Raw genomic sequence first — 25,076 nt, 5'->3', positions numbered from 1 at the left:
CTTGCTTTTGTGATAACAGGAAAGTCTCCACCAAATTTTTTTCTGGTAGAATGGGAGCGCTACTCATTTTATTTGATGGTTTATTCATAAGGAAAAAAGCAACAGACAATTACTCTCCTAAAATCTGCATCTTAAAACTTTCCTTCTGTGTCTGTATTAGTTGTCAGTCTGAATTTTATACATCTGAAATTATTTAAATACTAGAAGACCATAAATACATGTCAAGTCAATCATATTTTGCGTGCCTCAGCCTTCCTTTATATCATGGATATTGGCTTGATGTGGCAGATTTCAAGACAGCAAGGATTTTGTTTTGGCTTCAGTGAATGCTGGGAATTCTCAGACCAGTGTTTCTGCAACTAAAGTGATTTCAAGTGGGTTTACTAATGAATTCTTAATCTAGTTTGGTGGAAATGTGCATTAAAAATAATACTGAGTTCTGGGATTAACATTTCAGAAGGCAGTAAATGAAATGTTTTTAGTTCAGAGCAGAGAAACAAAGGTGACCAACATTTTTATTTATAATGAAATACTGAAAAGAACTAGTGAACAGAGATGTATTGAGCAGTAATTTAAGGGTTATAATGGTAGTGTGACTTTTCAATAGCAGTCCTTGGAGAGTATAAGATAGAAAGGAGGTCAGTGAAGTATTTAAATCATCTGAATCTAGTAGTAATGAGAAAAATTGAAGTAAAATAAATTCAGAGAGAATGCTGTGAAAAAAAAAATGCCAGTGGTCTCACTTGTGCAATAATCTAGTTGAAGGAAGGAAGACTGATAGAAACCCCACAGCAATGAAGCTTTTAAAAGTAGATCTGAAAATAAAGCGTAATGAAAAATTCCCTCTAAGTGACATTACATATTAAGTCACATCTGTACCTGAGTTCCACTGCTGAATACTTAGCTCTGTTGTTATTTCAGTACCATTAGTCAATGATGTATCATAATGCTATATGTCGTGGTGCCATTTCTGAAAACATAGCATTTACAAGTGTCTCTGGGAACAATAAAACCAAAAATGTTTGCAATTTGCAATCCAACATAAATAGACACAATGTAAAAATAAGCTCCCTATTCAAAAATACTATATAGCTTTTGAAAAGGCTATTTTTCAGTTTGAGCTCCAGACTAGTTTTCTTACCCTTTCAAAAATATCTAATTTTTCAGCTGCAAAGGAAGGTGAGGAAACATTGTGCAAAAAGGAGAGTAACTGATGGTATTTTTTAGCGAAACAGAAATTTTAACCGCTTCTATGTTGGCCATTTTGTTATCAGTAAATATGTAAGCACTTCTTATTTATAGTTGTTCTGATCAACACCATCTAGACAATTGCTTTTAGTTCAGTGGGCTGTTCTGGAAGCTATAGAATAATCTCTTAAAATCTTATGCATTCTAGTTCTACACTTATGCAAGTAGAATAATGGACACTGTAGGCTGACATATGATAGCAACTGCAGGCAAAAAATTTACAGCCAAGATGCCTTATACAGAAGGAGGCCTCAGCTGGAAGTGTTTTACAGGTAACTGCTTATTATGAGTCCTCATTAATGTTAAGATGGAATGGAATCCTTATGGAAACTTGTAAAAAACAATTTTAAAATAATTGAATTCAAAGTTATGGGGCACTTAAAGCGTTCTCTAGAAACCGGTGAACAGGACTACAAGGAAGGATAAAGATTAAACAAGCAGCTTTTTGCTGCCTTAAGAAGCCATCACCTCTGAACTGGCTAGATCCACTTAAGAATGCTTTTAGCTTGATAACTGTAAATTGCCAATAATTGCACTAATGCTACCATTTACCATAAGGAATTCAGTCACAAATAGGTGACTCAAGGCTTAACACACACCTTTCAAACTGCCTTTCGTGTATTTGTGTTAGAATAAAGAAATGAGACAATACTTTTAATATTATTAACATTTAAATGTTAAAAGTTAACAGCTGTGGCAAATATGTGCTCTTTTGACTTTACTCTTCTACAAATGGTGTTATAATGATTTATGAGATTAAAAGGCTTTGAGCTATCCACTTGAAACTTGATTCAAAAATTAACTTTTTAAAGATACTGATTCTTTTTCCTTAATTACAGACAAAATAGAGATTATCTGTTAATGGCTTCTGGTTATAAAGGAAGGTCTTACATAGGTCTTAAACACAGAGGAGTAATAATTCTAATCAAGTTCCTCTCTTCATGGTAACAGAGGTCAAGAACATTCTGTGCCTGATGAGGACATGAAAGTACAAAGATGCCAAAGTTAACTCTGTCTTACAAAAAGAAACAAGTTTTATAGAACCAAAGTGTCATGTTTCCTCACAAGTGCCTGTAGAAGTCAGATCTGCCAGCAAGGAAAGATTTTTATTGTTTATGTCTATAAATTTTGATTTTGGAAAAGGGTCTTGCATTATTACAAAATACCACAGTTTTCTATGTAAAATCACACCGTAAACAGAACATCCTGAAATAAAATCCCTGCTTAGTTTATGTGTGTTGTGATTAGAGACGGTCAATAGACATGGAGAATGCTCAGAAATAGGTAAATCCATACTGAAATGCACACTGAATAGCAATCCCCTTTTTCATTGTTATTTTAGCACGTTGAGTGGGTATCAGAGAGCAGCACGTGCTCTGCAGTTTGTCTGTATAATAATGGCCTCTGTGGTCAGCAGCTTCACTGCTGGATCATAATAATGGATGATGCCTAATAATCATCTCTCACCCGCTACCCAAATGGCAATTACAGCCATTTCCTCACTGCAAACTGCAATCTCTTCTTTATTTGGCGCTAAAATTATTAGCTCTTTTAAAGAGTTGTAACATGGATTAATCAATACAAAAGCTGTTTATATAGTCCTGATAATGATCCATTATCCCTTAATCTGATTCTTGAACTTCCTCGGGGTATGAAGGCATTTTTTTTTTCTTTTTAAATGAATATCATATCTTTAGTAATGGCACATGGAAAACCTAAGTAGGCTCTCTCCCCAAGCTATATTACCCAAATCATTTTGTCTTTCAAGACAAGATTCATTTATGGAAAATAATTACATTCAGGAAAGGGAAGTAATAACATAATAATGTATCTACCTAATACAAACAAGTTTAAAGTGAAGCCTGACCTATGTGTTTGCTGAAATGCTGGAATTAAAAAAAAAAGGTCTGTTGGGGCATGATAAATCCTACCATCCACTTGCATGCCTAAAATAACCTGGGGAGTGTTAGAATCTATTCCTAGACGTGACTGTGTAACGTGTGGATTGCAATAAGTGCCATGGATGTACCCTGTGATAACTTGAAAATGATGGTTTGTCACTTTGTGTTACAGTCAATGCTTTGCAGAGTTTGGCTTTTGAGTTCAACTTGATGTTTGTTTTATCTTTGCAATTCTGTGATTATTAATGTCATATGAAGTAATAAAACAAAAACAAAGCAAAGAACCCCACCCAACCCCTCAACACAGCATGGGAGGAAGAAAAATGTGATTAACGGAGCAACTACATGACAAGAATCATGCAGCAGGGAGTTCCTGAAGAGGTGCACTCAAGACATGCAGTTTGGATATGTAGGGATGGCTGTGGAAAGCCAGCCTTCTCATTCCACTGGCAGTCTCTGCTGACTGGGGCAATTATTTAGAGTTTTACAGGTCTGCTTTTAAGCAGAGAAGAAATGGACTTATGTGAACATGACTCTTATGTCATAAGACTCAAATTAATCTAGAGAAGAGGGAAAACAGCATGTGAATTATCAATTCTTTCAGGCAACTCAGATCAAACTGAGTGCTCAAATCATAAAGAACAGTTTATTCTTAAGGAATTAACTCAAATAGGAAATGAAAGTACCAAAGCAAATTTTCTTTGTGCTCAGATTCTCATACTTCAAGGTTCAGTGCCTCTACATAAAAGCATAAATATCTTTATCTCAGTCTAAACATTGCATTGATAAATAGCATTGAAGGTTATGCATCCAAGTGTAACATATGACAGAGCTTTGATTTCCCTGGAAAACTCTTTTAAAACTTTTTTGTTTGTTTGGGGTTTTTTTGCTTCATCCCTTCTGTATTTAGCAAAAAGAGGCAGGAAGAATGAAAGAGGAAAGAAACAAATACAATCTAGTACAAAACCAAAAAGCACCAGAAACCTCACACACCTGATTTTCAGAGCAATTTGTTGGATTAAATATCTGGAATATATACAGGCTTAATGCTGATGAGATGCCTTAATCAGAGCTTCCTGAAAGTGTCATCTGTTCATTGGAAAGAGCTGCTGTGGCTCTTACCCGAGGGTGAGTATGTATTGGTGAGCCAGTTCTTGCAGCAGAATTATTTGAGACAGGTAGAATAAGCCTTACTGGTGAGAGGTACTTTCTGAACTAACACTAAATTGTTCAAATATGTAACATTAGGAGTATTTTAATTAAAATTTCACAAAATCACAGAATGGTTGAGGTTAGAAGGGACCTCTGGAGGTCATCTCATCCAGCTCCCTTACTAGAGGAGTGCCACCTAATGTGGGTTTCTCAGGACCATGTCTAGACAGCTTCTGAGTATCTCCAAGGATGGAGACTCCACAGACCCTGTGAACAGCTTTCAGTGCTTGATTAAAATTTGGATTTTAATTTCCCCCCCCTAGATCTTTTCACACTTTATTGACATTGCTTAATTAGAAAAGTGTTCTTTTAAAGGTAGAGAAATTAGGTTATTAGGATTCCTCTTATTTGCTGACGCAGAAAGCAGAGTGACGTTGTTGTCACATTAAATATGTAAACATCTATAACACAGTCTGCTAAATACCCTCTCTTATGGCAAGAAATAGCATCTTCCAAAACATGATTCAATGCCTTTTTTTAGGTGACAGCACCAGCACAAAGTAGGCAATATTCTAGAAGTATATTTCTCTACGTTCACACAAGCAGGGTCTAAGGAACTTGCCCAGATTTATACATTCACAGTCCAAATACCTGAAATTAGGTCAGCTGAGTACACTGCAACAGTCAGAGACTGGAATACACCTATGGCCTTCTAAACAACTCCAACATTCACTATAAACCTATTACAGAGACTACGTGTATATTTATAGGGCTTTATCCAACAGAAATTGAGATACAAGATTAACACATTTTTATGACTAGAATTAATAAAACATTTCTTATTGTGAGGTTGTTACCCTCTACATCCTAATACCTTCCTTGCCCAATGGCTGCTGTTACAGGTGTCATTTTAGGGAAGGTTAAGGAGAACATTTCTCCATTAAGATAAAAAACAAATGCTTTTAGATTTTACATAAAATAGCAACATTATTATTTGTTGTCATTGTTGTTACAGTTTGAAGCCTAGTACTCTCCCACTGACCACTTTCCCTAAAACATCTTTCAGTTACATAGTACATAGTTCATGTTCATTTATGCCACCTTTCTTTCTTTCTAACTTCATTTGACTTTCACTTTGTAATAAAATTTCACCAAGACACTGTTCAGTGATTTATATACTCAGTGGGTTAACAATGTATAGCTATTTTTAGTGATGATAATTGGCTGTGATTATTGACCAAGTCTGGCCATGACTATGTCAATATCAAACATGGCAAGACACAATTAAGGCCAGAATAATTTACTTTACAGCAAGTACGATAGTAAAAGCTGAGTTAATATCTCAAATCAATTTCTACTAATAACCACTCTAAGAAAATAATCAAAACTGCTTTAATTCTACCTGGTATTCCTTTCTATTAATTTTTAGCAGATACTGCTGTTTCAGAAGCAACACTTAACACCATCTTCAAGAAAATAATTTTCCTTTTTCTTTTATTCTATTGCTGTTCATAAAACTTCACTCACAAACTTCAGAAGGCATTCTGAGTTAATCGGTCATGTATTAGCTAGAAGGATAGTTCACTTGAGTCTCTTTGTAGGATAAAGAAAACAGCAGTTGAAAATATATCTTCTGAATTTAAGGAAATCCAGGGAAAACAAACCCTATTGCTCCCAAGTGAGTCAATTCTCAGCCATTTAACATCTGTCTTTCTAATGACCCCCCCAAAAAATAATCAGATGTTTTATATATCATATATAGGTATATATTTATGTACATGAACATGTTTATATCAGCATAAGTGAAATATTCCCTCATTTCTTCTTTCTCTGAACTACCCATATACAGCCCTTAAACAAGCAAAAGCACAGTCGGGATCCAAGTCTTGTCTTTTGCTCTCTTTTCACTATACTCTGGTGGGGTCTTTGCTTGGTGGGGCACAACAATTTATGGTGGGTTTTGTTCATAACGGGAATACTATTTTGTTGTTCTAATTTCCAACAACACACACACACAAAAAAGAGAATATTCATGTCAACACATAAAAAGTTTCTCAGTCAGTTCTTACAAATGAAATTCGGTGTTTTTTCAAAAAATGTCAAGAGCTCAGGTGTCCCTCTCTGATTCACCACGGCAGCATGAACTGAAAATACATATTAGACACCCAGAGGCTGCTGCTGCACAGGGGAGGGAGATGCAGCAAACGTGAGCATGAGCAAGTGGAAAACAGCCTTTGGCTTCAGTGTGTAAGTGCTGTGCCTTCATCACTGCTGCTCAGTGCAAACAAACAAACAGAGAGCCCCTATACCTGTAGAGGGATCGTTGATTTAGTCCTAAGAGACAAATGATCATTTGCAGCTCTGCCTACTTCTTCAACATAATGAATCATTAAGTGTTGTTTCTGGACCTCTCTGACCTTTCTACGATTAAACAGTGATCCCTATTGCACAATAGGGTATTTAAATTACTTGGAATAAGCATTCTTAGAAATGTTAAAAATGGAGCCTTTCATGTTTTAGATATATTGTATTTAAATTATATATGGATTCCCAATAACCGTGGGATGACACAACTGCTAAACTCCTACTTTAAAAGTCTAAAGCAACATTTCTTTATCCAAGCTTCCAAATCAGCAGCATTTGTCAAATGGCCATGACAGAATGGCAGGAATATAGTGTGGGAAGCACTAATTACAATAACTCTAAGCTGGCAATTTTGCAGTTAAGATCTTTTCAAGATCTTTTTTCTATGTAAACAGAAATAATTTCTCTCACATTTTTACAAAACTGAAATATCTGGAAATAAATAAAATAGTCCCTGCAAAGTATCTTTCCCATTACTATGGAGATCATGGCTGTTCAGAATCAGAAACTTTCTTATCTACAGTGCATCTAATGAAGACAAGAAAAGATGTTTTTACCCTCAGGTAAGTGAGATAATATTTCACTTATCCTAAATTCTTGGTTTAATTGCTTGGTGATTTCTGAGGAAGATAAAATCGACAGAAGTAAAACTGAAGCTTTCTGATCAATCTGTTCCACATTAAAACAAAAAAAATATAAAATCGAACATTCCAAATTCAGTATATAAACATCCTCAGGCACGTTATCACTCAGCAGATAGTACAGTCTGAGGGAGGTCTGCAGTGCTCTCAATATAAATTTAAAAATCACCGCAGTATTTTATTAGGAAATGATCAGCAAACACTTTGTGATACACCAAATGGAATCAGAGGTGGCAGAAGTGAAGAAGGAATGAAAGGTTAAAAGAACAACCTAATTGATAAAGTCTGGGAAAAAACACCCAGAAGTGGAATGTAATTTTGGAGAAATATAAGTGGTGGAGATAATGTCAAAGCCAGTTATTGCTTTTTGCGCGGCACAGGCGATAGGACAGAAAGCACACACAGAAAATGGAACCTGGAGCAAGTCAAATTCCAGGGAGAGGAGGCTTTCAATCTCTGCATGTTAATCCTTTCTGGAAGGTGGAGGTCGCTCTTCTCATTGATTTCTGTTTGTCCCAAAAATTAGATGCTCTTTGGCAAAAGCAGGTTGTAAACGCTCGTTGAAGCACTCAAGAAATCACAATATTAACTTGCAGAATTACACTTGTCTTTAAACAGCACATCTTAATGTGACTTGGATCTAGAATCAGCGTTCATTTGGAAAGCTACTTTCTAGAAGACTTTCCTAATTATTACAGTTGTATTTAGGTCACAAGATACTGGGTTAGGCTTTTTCTGAAGTAGCACTGTAAGAAAAAAAGTCCTTATATACTCATGCCATGTTATGTACATTTATTAGTGTAGAACCCAGAGTATGTTAGGTATTATTTGGATATATCACAAAACATGACTGCCATTTATAAAAGCTGTCAGTCTGATGGGAATAAAGGAGGTTATTTATTCCTTTAAATTCCTTTAGCTATTCTCCCTGTTCAGCAGCAGGCTGACAACCAAAATCTCTGCCGTGTTCGAAATCGGACACCACAGAAAACCCACTGTTTGGGAGAGGCAGCCATGGGTCTCACTGAATAAACTTCTGGCAAAGACGAAGAACTTTTTTTTCCAGAAATTGCTCTTCTTGCTTTTTCTTGGTCAGAACATCCAGTACTCACAACTCATACCCTAGAGCAAGAAAAATCTATTTTTTCTTTCAAAAATCCTGTTAAATGTTTTAATATTTACTGTTCTAACTCTGGGTTTTCTTAAACCTAGTTTGTAAGCTGCTGGCCTTGGACCTGTGTAAACTCTCCTCTGAGCCTCCTGTTTCTCTTTTCTCCTCATGCCTGCGTGAGCCTTGTGTACAGGCTCAATGTGTAACGCCTGCTACAGATCACCCCTGTTGTAGCCATTGACACCATCAGGTTGTGTTTGCTTGACAGCAAACATCTGCCACGGGATCTAAGAGACCTGGAGTCTTTGGGTTCTGCACGCTGGCAAAGATGTGGGAAAGAAGGTAAATTGACCAAAGGCAAGGATGCTCTGCTAGTTTGATGTACCCACAACTCCTGGCTACATTCCTGTTGTACTGGGAATAATATTTAGCTGTTATTTGCAGTAACTTTGCGAGGAATTCACAAAGATAAGCTTCATATTTTGTGCTTTCAATCTGCTAGGAGTGTTCCTAGAAGAAAAGCTGCCAGAGAGAAAAACAAGACAAATCTTTATCTAGCACAGAGATTTTCTGAATTAAATAAGAGAACAATCTGCTTTTTTAATTCAACCCCCACTAACAAGCATTTTATTTTGGGTAGTATTAAGCAACATTCTGTATATTAAGCTTTACACACTGGAAGGTAGAATATTGGATAGTTTTGTGGTGTGAAGATCAAAAGATCAGAACCAGTGATATATTTTTTTAACTCACTGTGCAACTCAAGAATTTTTTTTATTATTTTTTAATCTCTTTAGGAAATTATGACTATTTTAATCAGCATTTTACCACACACAGGTGTACAACATTTTCCCTAGTGATTTTACTGAAAATATTCCAACTTGATCAACCTCAGAAGATTATTATTATTAGCTGCTTGATTATATTGATGTTATATTAAAGTTTCATCTATTTGTTTTATGCTTGGTGCTGAAAAATCTGTTGTTCTAAAGTCTGATATACATCAGTAATTTAAGATTTTATTTTATTCATAATCTTAGGAAGAAAAATGATACAAAAAGGAGACTTAGGGGGAACAACAGAAGATTCATGACTCTTTTGTCTTCAAGCTTTTCATTGTGTAGCTAAGCCCACTGAGAGGTCTCTGAGAAGTACCCTAAGAACTACTATACCAAGCAGAACTAAACAGAAGAGATTTTAATCCCTCAGGTTTTTGCTAAGCTTACAGAATCAAGCAAGGCATTCTGCAGAACAAAGGCAGCTCTCACCTTTTTTTAAACAATTTTGTGTTAATTTGGATTTCGTAGATTTGGACAAACTACTTTTATTTATAAAAATATTATATAAAAAGATAATTGAGAGGCTTGCTTTCCAGCACTTGCTTGCATTATATCATCACATTTAATTGTATTCTTGCATAAAATAAATAGTTCTAAAAGCACAATAAAAATAGAAAAAACCCCTAATATTCGTTCTGTAGGGAAAAAGATCAAACTGCTCTTCTATGATAACCTATGTCTTATTTAAAAGCACCATATGTGCAAAACCACTGCACTGAGCTAAACCTACAGGTCCTCCTACTCAAGGGACATAATCCAATGTTACCACTAACTTTTAAGAAAGGTTTTTGTAAATTATCCAGGTCATCTCTCTTGCTTGGAAGCAGGCAACGGGACTTTCCACAGCTTATGCACTGAGGCCAGCATTAAGGTTTTCTGGATTTTTCTGCAATTTTAATTCTGGGCATTGTTTTGGACACAGACTATGCCTGAGATGGTACTTCTTTGGTTTGACTGCCCCTGTAGCAGAAGGCAAAACAGAAACAACCACTTAAGTTATGGAATTTTCCTCATGACAGAAAAGATTTACACTTATCAAAGAACTGTCTCTAGTCAAAAGTTCTGTCCCATATTAACGAGTTAAAAAAAAAACCCTAAGACTAACACAAATCTGAGTGATTACACCCAAAACAGAAAATTATTGCAGTCTGCCAATCTTAGTTTTCAGTCTACAGAGACATTACTTTAGGGTGATGAGTACTCTAAATATGTCACTGGGCCTCAGCTGATCAAATTTCATCTTTATGATTTACTTGGGATAGGTTGGATCTTTAAACTCTTCTGTGATAAGCACAGAAGAGCATTGGCTGTTCTGAGAAGCTGAGCAAAAGTGCCACAGCAGCTATTGCTGCTCCTTGTGGTGCATGTTCCCCTCTGAAAAGGGGTTACATCAGTGAGGGCAGAAAGAGTACAAACAGTGACAGAAGAATTTGTATGTGTAGGATTTCCACGTGGGTCTCAAGAGCGAGGTAGGAAGCTGCAACTATGTATTTGTATATAAACAGAAATAGAGGAAAGAGCTTTCTACCTAGAAGTTTACACAAAGAGGCAGGCTAGCATGCAGTTCAGAGATCCTAAGCTAGGAATATACTTGGGGGATATTAAACCACAATGTTTAATTAGACAGTACAACTTCTAAATTTATCCTGTTACAGTGACAGAGCTACTTAGAGGGCTAGTTCTGAGCACTACCTAGCTTTTATCCTCAGTCTAGCACAGTGTCCTCTGTGATAAAACTGGAAAACCTCAGATGAGTAAATCTATCTCAGTATAAGTAGATTTAATATCACCTTAATAGCAATTAGTGTCCACTTTTTGTATCCTCCTGAAAGGGAAAATGGCCTAGTATTTACATGTCATTGACATTGTGTTAAATGCCTGCACTATAACTTAATATACAAGGGATTGCATGGAAGTGTGCTTAAGCAGTTATATTAATTACACATACAGGGAATGTATGGACTGGAGTTTCACTGTAGGATTTGCACCATGAAAGACATAAATAACTTGGTGATGTGTTGGAAAAGTAGGGATCAGAGGGACTTGCCTCTGTGCATGGCATACACACATATATAACTGTGTCTATGTCTGCTGTTTGGGCTGTCTCAAAGACCAAGTGCCTCACTGTTGTATGATTAAATATGAATCACAATTCTACAGTCAGGTATTATGCTGTCTGGGCATTAAGATCCTGGTTGGCAAGACTTTTACTTTTGTACTCTATAAAATGACTTTTTATTCTACATTTGAATATTCTCATATTGATTATCTTTTTATAAAACAAATCTAACAAATCTGGCTTTTTTTTTTTTTTTTTGGCAGGGAAGTTTTTTGTGCCATTAGTCTTTCATTTCATTTTAAGATTAGTTGGTAGGGCAAGAGTTTTGATGTAGTCATGGGCAGGGCTCTGGTTATATTTGAAACAATACCTTCCAAGCTCTGAAACAAACAAAAAAAAAAAACATTAACAAATCACTTTGCAGCTTTTAGAGATAACTTAAGGGCAGTCCAACAGGGAGTACCTCAAGGAAATAATTCACATGAGGGAAGGCATTCATCCTAGTAGTGCTTAATCAGGAAAATCAGGGCAAGGTAAGAATATTCAGCTTCACAGTGTCTTTTGTTTTAAATCTGGTTCACCAAGTGAGGGTAATTTAATTTTAAAGGATCAGAAGTTCAGTGAGAGAAGTACACTCCTAGGTATTTAACAGAAGTTAAAAATGGGTGAAATGAAATTTACTCCTAGTTTATTCAAAGTGTCTGTAGAAAGTCCATAGAGAAATGTCTGTGTTGGACTTCAATTTGATCTGAGACCACAGAGGCTACTGAAATGATTGGAAGTGTCCTTGCTCATGTTGAGGGCCAGACAGTGGTATTGTGGGGGGTGTTGATGCCAGTAATTGTGCACAGTGGCTGGAACAGCACTGTTCTGGTGTGAGTTCAGAGCAAGCCTGGGTTTTGCTTACTCAAACCCTTCTTGATGAAGGCACATCATACAATACAGAGCCATAAGTGGGTTTATAAAGGCTGTCACTTCCCTGAAACAGCTCTGAGGTGACGAAGTCTGTACACGCAGGTTTTTGGGAATGTTGGAAACCAGCAGCTCAGGGCTTGCTAATACAAGCCAGACACTTGCTCTACAGAGCATTGCTACATGTAGGAAAGCAGCAACAAACACAGAAAAATACTTCAGGTTCTGAAATGAAGCCCTGATTGGGGCAAGCAGCAAAGTTAGTTATGCCTGGAGCTTAATTTAAATTAGTAGTAAAACTGGGCTAGCCTTGAACACAGAGTCCAGCAAAGTACCATGAAGATTGTCCCATGAGGGGATATCTCAGACCATTTAGGCTGGCCAAAGGAAGGCTCAGAGGGATCCCAGCAAGAAGACAGAGCTGGGCTCTTCTCAGTGGTGTCCACTGACAGGATAGGAGGCAATGGGCATAAATGTCTAGACAAGGAAAAGCTTTTCTACTCTGAGGGTGGACAAGCACAGAGAGATTCTGAAGTTGAGTCCCATTCCTTGGGGATATCCAGGCCTCAACTGGACACAGCCCTGAGTGCCCTGCTATAGGTGACCCTGCTCCCAGAGAGGGGTTGGCTGGGGTGGGGTGCTCCCTGCACACCCCACAGGTTCTGCTGCTTTGTGAGACTCTCAAGTGGTCTGAAATTCAGGGGAAGTAATTTTGTATGCTGAATTAAAAGCTGCTGTTTCCTTTGACATAAGCGTATGAATCAGAAGTTCTTTTTTGGATCTTTCACAGATATTCTTATCCATGACAACCTTAGCTTACACAACAGTGTGGACTGTTTTCAAGAAGACAGGTCAACTTGATAAAAATCAGACCATTTCCTCCAGACAGATCTACATTAAGCAGTAAGTGATGCCGTTTCTGTTCTCCTGAAATCTTCCCATATCTCTTTTTTTTTTTTCCATGTAAGCCCTAGCACAGCTTCCTTTTTTGCCAGTATTAGTTTCTCAGTTTGCTCCAAGCCATGAAAAACAAACATCTTGCTTTGCCACTGTTTTCAGGCAGAATCATTTGTATTAAAACACAGTTTCTGAATGCTAAAACTGTTGGAATCCTGTCATAAATCTGGTAGTTTCATGTATATAGCAGTGGTTTAGAGAAGCAATTGCCTACGAAAAAAAGCTAAGTGCTAAATGACACTAGAACAAAGCAGAGTAAGATGAAATCAGTACTTCAAGGAATTTTGAAAAGGATTACAAGGAGCATTGCCTTTTTCACAGGCTTCTTACCACATCCTCAGCTATGTCACTTAAGCTCTCAAATATATAAATGCAATGTCTGTACCTGTTCCCTGCCTCATTTTAGAATGAGAAAAGGGCTCTGATTCAAGTACCATTGGCTCAGGAACAAGGAAATTAGAATGGTCCTACCTGTAAAGAATTTATTTTTTCTGTAAAAGAGTTTCTTAACACAAATTCAGTCAAATAAATTATTCTCATGGGTCTGGCCAGCCATGTCTAATATACCTACATCACAGAATCACAGAGTGATTTGGGTTGGAAGGGACCTTAAAGATCCTTTAATTCCCCTGCTGTGGGCAGGGACACCTTCCACTAGACCAGACTGCTAAGAGCCTCATCCAACCGGGCCTTGAAGATTTCCAGGGATGAGGAATCCACAACATCTCTGGGCCATCTGTTCAAGTGACTCACTGCTCTCATAGTGAAGAATTTTTTCTTAATATGTAATCTAAACCTGCCCTCTGTCACTCTGAAGCCATTCCCCCTTGCTCTGTCACTAAATGCTCTAGTAAATAGTCTGTCTCTATCCTTCTTGCAGCCTCCCTTCAGGTACCAGAGGGACGCAATTAGGTCACCCTGAAGCCTTCTCTTTTCCAGGCTGAATAATCCCAATTCTCTTAACCTTTCCTCATGGGAGAGGTGCTCTTTCTCACTAATCAGCTTGGTGGACCTACTCCTCCTCTATAAAAGATATACAGAATAAACATGAATAAAAGGTCGAGTTATAAGTCTCTTTGCTACTGAAGACCTAAGCAAATATTATTTCATGAGACCAGCACATAGAGAGGTCTTAGACTGCTGTCCTGGCCTGCAGAGCTTACATACCCAAAGTCCTGAGGATACTTAAGCAGATGACAGGAGAAATCCTCAAAACTGCCCTAATTGTGAGCACAATTTTTTATCTTTCTGCAAAGCATGTGAAGTCTGAAGTCCTTCTGCGAGATATATAGTGCTGTTCTCAGTCAGCAAGTTACAGCATCTCCCTGCTTGTCCTCCACAAAATTTGGGCAGCTGGTGAACAAAACCTCTTACCCAGGGCCCGTATAATGCCAGTCCCTGCTGCCAGAAAAGCACACACAGACAGAAAATCACAGCTTGCTAAGCGTGGTTCTGATTGTCATGCTGGTGAAAACTGGGCTTAAAAGTACCTTACATGAAAAAAAATTCTAAAAAATCATAGATATGTAACAATGTCACATCAGAGATATTCAATCTTTGCATGAGATGGTGTATACATGCCCTATGAACTTAGAATCTGCTTTAGGGTGAACACTTAACAAGTTACACATAACAATAATAGTTTTCCGCAACAACAGAAAATAATTTGACAAGCCTCTATTATTTCTTTTTCCTTACCCGCTTGCCCCTTGATTTCTGTGCTGATATTTAGAGTCAATACAGCATTATTCACATGAACTGGTCACACTCTTTCTCTTCCCACACCACAGAAAGCCACAGAGTTCTGCTTCCTTGCAAACTGAAGAGCTGTATCTTTCTCCTCCAAGTCTTTCCTTGCACGTAACCAAAGAGTGCAGACCAAAAGTCATGAACAAAGTTCTACATTCAGACTTTCTGAGCTTGAGGTAATACATTTTTCCTGCATCTAGCTGCAAAATAATTGTAATTTTCAATGCATGCAACTGTCTCAATAGAACAAATTTAAAATATACACGTGTGAGTTTGGGAATATTTTCTTGCTAAAAATTCCCACCCCCCAATGAAAAAAAAATTAGACTTTCACCTTCAGTTATATGTGGAGTTGCAAAAAAGCTAGTAAACATTAGATTACTACTTCCTAGAAATAACCAACAGCAAATATAAGTAATGAATATATTTTATGACACTGCTGCTGTTGCATTCATCTTGGGAGCATTAGAATGTCTATATGAATTTTACAGTCACGTCTTCATGTGAAGAAGTAATTTATGGCCTGGAGAAGAACATGAGAGAGTTTAATAAGACCTGGAACCATTTTAAACTTCATCAGAAGAAACTGCAACTATTTAGTAAACCTTAATCTATCACTTTGTGGATACACATGTGCATTGGTCATTATAATAGATTAGGATGTAGTTTTACTTTTATTTCATCCATACATACATGTTTTTCTCTCTGTGTAGTATACATGACTTAATTTTGTTGATGAAGCAGTAATGCTTAAAAATATGATTTAGCAACAAACATGAACACCTCCAATTTAGTTTTAGGGAAATTAATTCAAATGTTGTATTTTCTATAGTCTTATTGTTAGTGAGTCATACATTCTCTGGCAGCCACATTCAAAGAACATGCCTTTAGAGGCTATTCTGTCCTCTCCTTTTCTCACTCCTACCACTTTGGACAAATGGTGCAAAAGGGATTTGGCTCAGCTTGAGCCACAAACTCTAACAACAACTATTTTTGCTGTCTAAAGATAATAAAAGCCTTCCAAAGTGACTATTACTACTTTGTTCTATTTCCTCTGTTTTACTTCCTGTAAAATTCACCCACACAATTCCTATTTACGTCAGCTTTTGCATGGTGGAATCCCATCACTCTGCTGCACGTAATCCCTATATACCGGAATTTTCTGGAAATTGAAAGCAAAATATGAAAACTCGCTCAGAAATAGACCACCACAGTCAAAACACTGTTGGTTTCTCAGTTTTGAAGCAAATCATTGAAAGATTTTTCCCTATCCACACCATGGTCTCCCTGAGCACAGCCTTACCCGGTTCTTACTGATAACACGCATGGATATCCTGCTGCTGCTACACAGTCCATGGGTCTGATACCACACAGTCAACAGAGCAGTTATCTTTAAGACACCCATCAAAGCTGGGCTAGTACAGCACTGCTGGGGCTGCTGACCCCTCCTTCCCCTTCCAGCACACACAAACACACCGTTGCTCTCACAAAAAGTGAGAGCATATCCCCTGTCCCTCATTCAGAAGGGGCTGCAGTCACTCCAGAGCAAGCACCATCAATGACACTAAACTGCTATTGAGGTGTAAATAGTGGAAAATTTCTCTGTGAGATCCAGTGCAGAGCACTGAGAGTTGAATAAAGTCATCAGAGTTAGCAGGGATTGACATGCCCCCCAAGGAAAACACTAAAGCTAGCCCCTCCACTAAATTTGCCTAGACTACTACATAAACTTTATTATTCTTTCATGGCAGCCAACACTCCACAGGTTTCTTCTTCTTGTATGTATTTTATGTGTGGTGGAAAACACAAGTCTGTATGTATTTTATGTGTGGTGGAAAACACAAGTCTGTAACTTTGCACACATCAGTTTGACTTCCTAGAAAGGCAAAGGGTAGTGAAAGCCTGTTCTTGTCTCACCCCACCAGCATGAAAAACTTAACCTCCTCCCTGAAACCCCTGCAGCACAAGGTTCCTCTGAAGCCCTGAGAAGGCCAAGTTGGTTTCAGGTCCCAGGTGTTCAGCATGAACAGCAGGCACTAAAGCACAGCAGGAATAAAAACACGGACGGAGCTGGACAGCAATGAATTAACCAGAGACAGCATGAAATGGTTGTACTGCTGTTCTGACTTAAAACATGCCATTCTAGTAAGTGCTATGATTTTTCTCAGAGCCAACTTGGGTATCTCTGCATGGGTTTTTCCGCTGCCATGTAGACACAGTAGCTATCTCACAGGAAATTTGGATGTCTCTGACTGATGCCCTCCTCAGTACTTTCAAGCTGAGCAGTGGTGTAGCCACAGAGTGCTTGAAGCTTGAGAGCTACTCTCCTTGAAGCCAGAGAGCTACTCTCCACTCGGAGAAGGAGCAGTCTGTGGGCAGAAGTACTTTCTCAAAGGTCTCACCTCTCTGCTCCTAACTCCAAAGAGCCTCCACAGGAGATTTTGGCATGTAGCAACAGTGGTCTTCTAATAACCAATTTTCTTCAGTTTCATTTCGGTGGCTGGTGGAGATCAAACCACTCAGCTCATCTTTCTGTACTTCAGGAATACACTGTGACTTTTCAGGCTGTCTTCCAAGATTTTTGCCGTATAGTAAATGGTGAAGGTAGTGGGCCAATAAAGTCAGATGTTAAATGAGGTTTAAGGGTTTTCTTGTCATCATGGTGAGTTATTATTCTTTAAACATGTTTCATTATCGCCATCACTTCCTGGGGGGTATATGATGGCAAAGAAAAAGAGTATCTGTAATAATGACCTGCCACTGCTTTTGTTTTCTTTATTGCCCCTTGCACGTGAACATAATTCCTGACCGTGACATTTCTTGAAGAGATCCCATTCATTTATGAACATCCCTAGTGATGGACACAAAGAATCAAAGGGATTTCTTCTTCCCCTTGGCCACAACAAAAAGAGGTAACAGGGGAAATCTACAGCTAATGACATTTGCGGGAAATTAGATTTTAGAGATGTGCAAGATTATTTTTCTTTCTCTAGTTGTAGAAAATGTGGCATTTTAGCAACAAAAGAAGCAAAGGTTTCGCAACACCAGCAAATTTTTGAGGTATCAACAGAAATTTGGAGTCAGTCCTGTTTTCTCACAGTTGCACTTAGGGCAGAGGGAGGGGATTTCATTTCCCCACACCTGCTGTTGTTGAAGATTTCATCCTGTCACCAATTCATGGAGGAATGCCTTCAAATAGCAGCAGGCTGGACCCTCAGCATGGACACTGGGGGTTCAGGTTTAGTTCAAGCTTGTCACAAGGCAGATGGCTCCTATACTCTCTACATTTTATTATCTACCTTAATATAACACTAACATTTTACTAACATTCATAAATTAAATAAATTATAATAGCACATTTTTGGTAACAATGACATAGTCTAAGAATCTTAATGATGATTCCCTTTTTGAGCCAGAGGAATTTGGGTGCTAATTACTTTAGCTGCTTTACAAACTCCCAGTGTCAAATATAACAGCTTAGATTGCTGTTAAAAGAGGCAAACTAGGGCATTAAACACATGTAAGTGTACCATTGTCACAGAGCTGTAATGGTTAAGAATACCTATGAAAACATACTTCAGATGTCCCTATGTGTTTATTTTAAATTGAAAGTCATTATTTAAAGTTATGAAAAGGAAAAAAAAAATCAGTTATCCCATTGTTTTGTAATCTCTATTCAAGGATTTAATGCATGGAAACTCTTGCAAGTTTATGCCCCTCATCATTTAGAGAAGAATAAGAATTGTGGGAGCAATGGGTGTAATACAGAACAGTTTGGGGGTTCAGGATTTGTGAGTTCCATCCGGTAAAGGAAAGTGTAGAGGAGAAATCAAGTGATGTCACAGGAAAACCAGCATTCAAAGAGCAGAGACTTAAATACACATTACAAGAGCACAGATCGCATGATGGGAAACACGTATAAATATATCATACTCATATATAAAACACTTTACTGTTTTGCTTTGCCTCTGACACTTCAATGAATTTCTATTAATTCTCAGCTAATTGGCTGACAACCCTTTGCTTTATGTTTTATGCCTACTACTAGAGTAGCTATGAATTATAACAATGATCCATAGGTCCTGTCATATCACAGCCCTTTGGTCTGACATCTAAATCATAAATCAGATTTTTTTTGCCCATTGCCACATCCACGGCATATATATTTTTTATTTGTACTTGGCCCTTCACAGCTGGCAAGCAAGTTCAGTGTCAATTGACTCTTATCCTGTGGTTAATTCCTTCAGTGAAAGGCTCCTTCACTTAGCTGTAACAGACGGTTTCCTATGATGTTCTATCTCCCCTCCTGGGTGAACAGTAAAATATTAAAATTAAACAGAGGTTAAAAGCCAGATCCTAAGTTATAGCTAGGTACATGTAAAGGCAGGAGTGCACCTTTCAGTGTTTTTCAAAAGTTCTCTTTTTCTGTGACCTCACTTCTCATGCACAATGGTTTTTAATGGTAGTAGTAACCATAAGCTGCATTTTTTAAATTGCAGCTTTCAAATAAGCAAACTCTAGTAGCCATAGGTACACACAGAAAAGAAATCCCCAAGACTTGGGGATTTATCTGTTGTCTCCAGAAAGATTTGGAACCCTCCACTGAGGAGCATCCTTTCAGAATGAAACCATTGCTGTCCATGTCAAAGCAACTCCCGATACAACTTGGATCAGTCTACCTGAACACAAGCTGCTCCTCTCATAGCAGACACATGCTTAGAAGTTTTGCCTCCAGAAAACCACTTCACAGATTTCTTAATATCCACAAAGAAAATGCAAAACAAGAAAAAATGGACATCACCAGCCCCCAGCCCCCCCCCAAGAAATATGGCAAGAACTGAATTTGCACCAAGTAGGTGTCTTTATAGTTAGTGGTTGTCTCCCACAGAGATGGTAGAGTAGCCTGCTGGTGCAATGCCAGGAAGAGCATGGCCTGTGGTCTTATGGCAAGAATAGAAATGAATCTGACAGGTGCCCTGATAATCAGGATGTTGGCAGAGGGTGGGCACAGAAGATAGGAAGGAGATATACAACAAAAAAAAAATCCAGAGAGTTAATGTGTCACCTGTATGTGACCACAGAGCATCTTCAACCAAGCCTTTACCAGCACCACTACAAATCCATTGATTTCAACATAGTCTGAGGAGCTGAATACAGGGTTCAAAGTAGACGAATACGGGCATAAAGGAGATAATGAGGAAGAAGGCAAAATATGAAAACAAAAACACTCTGATAGCAAGAATAGAATCTGTTTCCAGGTAGCTTATTTCATAATGTTTATTTCCCACCTGGATTCATATCTGCAGTATACAGATAAAGCTTATCTTGCTTCAAGTGTCTGTAGAAAACAAAGAGCTAGTTAAGAAAGAGAAGGTAAAACAACTCGCTTAAAATCCTGCTCTCAAATTTATGTCACAAGAAAGTGTGTTTATTATCTCTCCATCACTCAGCTCTGAGAACGTGATTCAGCGAAGTCTACAGGTAGCTCTGCAGTAACTTTCATGGGGTATTGCTGGATTTCTGTCACTAAATGGCAAAAAGCAATCCTCACATCAATAGAATGAAGTGTGCATCCAGACCGTCATTTTCCAACAGCTTTTTGAAAGAACAGAGGATGAACCCACTAGAATATACAGATTTTGTCGAACTGGACCTGCCATTATTACTTTCTAGAATACCTTTTCTTTTAGCATAACTTCTCTCAAAATTGTTGTAAACCACAACAACTGTTGTACCACACTCAGAGGATCTCAAGAGACATGCTTTGCACCACATCTGCGGGCTGATTGCCGAGGAGGGACCCAAGGTACAGTCACAGTCTAGTTGGCAAATGCACTGTTGCCTGGGTGTCTCCACACAGTTGGTTGCAGCACTGTGATAGAAGAATTAAAATATCTGAAAGAAGCCTGTGACAGAGAGCTACCCTCTTCTTTTATCCTCCATAGCAGCCGCACAAATCTTTTGGCACACATCACTTAAAATTTGCCTTCCTTATTCTGCACAGTCTGTATCTAACCCTCCTTGTGTGACAGGCTTGAGAAATCAGCAAACAAAAATCCATTCAATGTACTGAGGCGTCCAATGGATCCAAATAGTCAAGACCCTGTGCACTGAAATGAGAAAACTGCCTTTAAAGTGGGAGTGTCTCGAGTCCGAGGTCAGGAAAGAAAGAGCAGAAGAGAAATTTGCCCAGCACAGTCTTGTGACAGTGGATAAATACATATGATGGTTGGGAAGGTCAACAAAATAGGGTAAAGCACATGTTTGTGAGCAAGCTGGGGAACAAGGAATTTTAGACAAAATAATGAAAATGTCTCTACAGCAAAACTTGTTTTCCTTTGACAATTATTAAAAGATACAGCACTGGTTTAGTGGATCTTTTTGGCTAGCTTTGTTGCAGAGTGGCCAAGAGAGTCACTGTGTGACCAGAACTGACAACTTGAACTTTGACTACATCAGTCCCACAGCCTGAAACACAACAGCATCAGTAGGACAATTTCACTTGCAGTTGGACCTTTTTTCCTAACAAGAAAAGGCAGGCCCACAGGATCAGATGCTTTCTGCTAACCCATGAGCATTTCTCTAAACTACATGCTATTTTTTATAGTTTTCCTATACATGATGCAGCATAGCAATAGTAAGAGAAGAGAATACATGGAATTTGGTTATAGTCATAATCCAACTTTCGGAATACTGTTTGTTGCAAAGGAAACTCATCACCGTGTGGGAATAATTGTCCTATACTGACTCTATAATGTCTTTTTTTCCTACTTGTTGTTCTAAATGTTTGCAAAAACAAACATTTTTACTACCTGCTGTTTGCGAGGTAGTATTTAAATTGCAAACAATATTTTGAAGGAAATACACAGAGAAATACAAAGCCCTCCTCAGAGGAATACAAAGGCTTCCTTGTCAGCACTTCCAGTTCTTCCACACCACAACAAAAAAAAAATTCAAACCCTTTTGTCTTCAAACCAAGAGGTAAATGCATGCAGCTGCAGCCTGCAAGTGGCTTAATTATACACTAACAACTGCTCAACACGTTTGAGTCCAAAATCATTGTCTTTTCACCTCATCAAACCCACAATTGCTTATGCATTTATAATGCTCTCGAGCAAGTATTTCACCATGTACCTTTCCTTTGGAAAAGGCTGTCCAAAACTCTATATTTAGCCATCACAAACATGCTAGTCTTAATCTTCTTGGCATAAATGTAGAAGGCTGTCATCTCCTGAGAATCAGCTGGGATTCTGTCTCAATGTTTTTTCAAGTGATAAAGCAAAACTGTGGTGTCTTATCTAGCATTGAACTAACAGAGTGTTAGCCACATAGGGAAAAGACTTTAAACATTCATTAATGTTCTAAAAAAGGGTCATGAAATGCACTCAAATAACTGTGCCTGAGGTTAATTTATGTTTTCACAACTATATACAGCAGGGTGACTTGATAGTTTGTCTTCATGTTCTGGCTGTGAGAATAAATCCGTTGTTTCAGTTTAAAAACAAAGTGTTAGGGAACAACTAAAGCATTCAGGTAAAATGCAGTATTGAGTACTTCAAGCACCCAATTAGCACCACTATCCCTGAAATAAAGAAAATTTGATATGTTGTGCTCATTTCATGTATTTACTGTTCTATTGTAATGTTGTAAAAAAAGAACATAAAAGACCTGGTTTCTCAGCTGATGTGAGCTGGTATAGATTCCTTGAGATAAAAATTCCACCTAATTCAGTTGTGTAACACCTACATGATAGCTACTGTGCTCACAGACTCCACATCTGACCTGGTGGTCACATAGTGCAGTCATACAGTGCAGTATGACCCCCTCAGCACATGGTTGTCTTTTTCAAGATACCACAAAAAACCCAGTTTGCTGAGGCATGCCAGCATTGCCTGGGCACACCTCAAACCACCAGCTGCTACAAAGCACAACCAGCCCTGGCATGTCCTGGAGTTGCAAGAACCTAAAATCCATGTGAGGAAGCTGTTAAGACACACATTTCAATTCACACAACACTTTCCAAGGACGTGTGTTTTTCAGAGAAAGAATAGCTTCTTCAGTTTATCTTAAACTTGCTCCTAATCAGCTTAAGATAAGACATGCCTAAAATCATGCCCGAGCTCAAATTGGCCCTGAAGACCAAACTCTGCCAACATTGTGGCAATGTGCTTCTAGTGGTTAACTGCATTCTGGGGGCAAACCCTTCTCTAGCTGTCAGCATGGCATGGGTGATGATGACAATGCCCATGAGTATCCAAGTGTGGGGATGTGTTCTTTCAGGTATAACTTCAGAGCCAAAAAAACTGGAAATGCAACAATTTGCAATGAGCAAAGCCAATAATGAAATGGCAGCTAAAATGACAATGTTTTAATGTCTTTTTACATGAAATTCCTTTTCCTCACAGACATTTTCCATTTCTTTGATATATTTTTTTTTAAGAAATCTTAGATTCAGAAAAATATAATCCTTTTAAGTACATCACCACAGCACTATGACACGATAATTTATATGGAACATTAAGCAATACAGAAGTTATAATGAGAACTTCTCTCACTTCTTTTGTCATCTGTTCTGTGAAGCTGGAAGACAGTAATTTTAAAAACCCATGAAGGTAAATATGTCCCCACTCAAAGCATAATAAGCCTATGAGATCTTATGGAACAAGTATCATTGAGACAAAAAATCAGTGCAATTCTTTTAAAGGGAACAGATGTTTATTTAAATAAAAAGAACTTTTAGAGGTACTATAAAAAGATTCTTAAAGTAAAGTTTTGGAAAGGATTTAATGCATTGTATTGCAAGATATGGTAGCCACAAATACAAGCGAAGTAGCAGAAAGAAATATTTCCTGTGAAAGCAATTATCACAGTCTTTCTCATATCTGCTCCTGAAGTACCCAGCACTGGCCACTGGCAGGGAAAGATATTAAATTAGATTGATTTCTGTTCTGCTTTGGTACAGAAATTTTTTCATTTCATCCCCTTCACCCCTTTCAGTACTGAGGATTTAACTCAAAAACCATCTTGCTCACAATTTCTAAACTGTAAGTTCCTGCTATTCTATTTAAAGGATGTCACTATTTTGTTAGGGTAGAACACTAATGAACTTTGAGTTGCAAAGAAAAACACATTAAAAATAATAAATCTGATATAAGACATGACAAATACTATGGCAGTTGATCATATTTTTCCTTTTCTGACTTGTCATATGATTAATGGCTCATGCGGATTCTGAATTTGTCTGTGTGTTATTTTCTGGGAACTCAAATTTTATCCTTCATAGCCCAGCATTTCTGACAAAAGTGTTTGTACAGCAGCATGATAAATTGGACTGGGGCACAGAGTTTACTGTTGTTGATTATTTTTCGTGCTGATCATGGTGCTCACCTGGGCCGTGTGAATGCACAGAGGGCAGGGGGACATGGCACAAGTGTAGCAGTCCTCTGCTAGGGCTGGGGAAGAACAGCTGCTTTCCATGGCAGCTTTTTGTTGTGGTGGAACATCAGATGTTACCTTGGTCATGTCTACTTAAGTGTCTGCTCCAGTGGACATCTATGTGCAATGGCAAATGCACTTGCCATCAAAGGGCAAAAACATTTATCATGTCATGTGCTGCCTGGTCAACACATCATCAAATGAAGAGCCATAAAACTCCAAAGAATGTGGTCAGAATAGGGAAGAGAATAGACAAAAGTCTATCCAGGTAACAAAAGTTTCCTTCCTTCCCTTCTCCACATCAAATACCAGATAACAACTGCATATCCTGGAATGCTTTGCATCCAAGCTCCAATTGTGCAACAGCAGCTGTGGGAGCCACACAGAGGCTGCTGCCCCATGGGTGTGTGTGGCACCACATACCACGGGCAAGTTACACAGCAGAGAAAACTGATCCCGTGGAAAAAAAGTAATCTTGAAGTCTTGAGTAAAAACAACACTCCTCTTCCACAGTTTTGATTCCCAGGTTGCATTTCCCAGGACGGGGCTGCAAAATATTTTTTTTTCTTCTTTTTTTTCCTTTTTGCACAAAAATGTAATAAAAATATGCCACTTGAACCTGGACAAAATAAACAACCCTCTTACTTCTGCACCCTCGTATACCATTACAACTCAGGGTTATAACAATCAGACCTCAAACCATTAGAA

The 25,076-nt window shown here is 38.1% G+C and overlaps 2 long non-coding RNA genes across 2 annotated transcripts in view; one reads left to right on the top strand and one right to left on the bottom strand.

Moving 5' to 3' along the window:
• LOC135417607 (uncharacterized) overlaps nt 1-25,076 on the bottom strand; it is a 394,759-nt gene that overhangs the window by 263,894 nt on the left and 105,789 nt on the right. The gene's annotated exons all lie outside the window — the stretch shown is intronic.
• Nucleotides 6,845-25,076, top strand: part of LOC135417606 (uncharacterized) — a 73,706-nt gene continuing 55,474 nt past the window's right edge. Inside the window, exons 1-2 of the long non-coding RNA XR_010432134.1 lie at nt 6,845-7,228; nt 13,018-13,130. This is a non-coding gene — a long non-coding RNA (uncharacterized LOC135417606). The remainder of the gene's footprint in view (nt 7,229-13,017; nt 13,131-25,076) is intronic.

The sequence above is a fragment of the Pseudopipra pipra genome, chromosome 7 (assembly GCF_036250125.1).
Source record: "Pseudopipra pipra isolate bDixPip1 chromosome 7, bDixPip1.hap1, whole genome shotgun sequence".
NCBI classification, from domain to species: domain Eukaryota; kingdom Metazoa; phylum Chordata; class Aves; order Passeriformes; family Pipridae; genus Pseudopipra; species Pseudopipra pipra.
Note: the sequence above shows the minus strand (reverse complement) of the source record. Positions and strands in the feature narration are given on the sequence as shown.